This window comes from Hippocampus comes, unplaced genomic scaffold, assembly GCF_001891065.2.
Source record: "Hippocampus comes isolate QL1 unplaced genomic scaffold, H_comes_QL1_v1.1 scaffold194, whole genome shotgun sequence".
Taxonomy (NCBI): domain Eukaryota; kingdom Metazoa; phylum Chordata; class Actinopteri; order Syngnathiformes; family Syngnathidae; genus Hippocampus; species Hippocampus comes.
The window spans coordinates 891,132-891,405 of NW_017805828.1; the positions used below are offsets into that span (position 1 = coordinate 891,132).

The 274-nt window shown below is 46.7% G+C and overlaps 1 protein-coding gene across 6 annotated transcripts in view; it reads left to right on the top strand.

Moving 5' to 3' along the window:
* The window catches only part of yap1 (Yes1 associated transcriptional regulator), a 49,394-nt gene that overhangs the window by 48,749 nt on the left and 371 nt on the right, over nt 1-274 (top strand). The gene's annotated exons all lie outside the window — the stretch shown is intronic.

A 274-nucleotide genomic window follows, 5' to 3' on the forward strand; every position in this document is an offset into this window, starting at 1 on the left:
CCCCCCCCATTTCTCCACGAGTGCCTCGTTCTCCTGCAGTTGCTCCAACTTCACCTTCTGCCTTTTTTCGTTCTTTGTTTTTCTTTTCTGCCCGAGGCACCAAAAATGATGTGTTTGACGTACAATACGGATTTGGAGCCAAGGTATCAAAAGGCCCCCAAAGTAGGTGAAGTTTTTTTTGGGCAGGTGAGTGGGGGGCGAGGGGGCACGACCAATTCGCTGCTTGGCTGTGCCAGCGTGTCTAAGTTAAACTTTTTTTTTTTTTTTTTTTTTT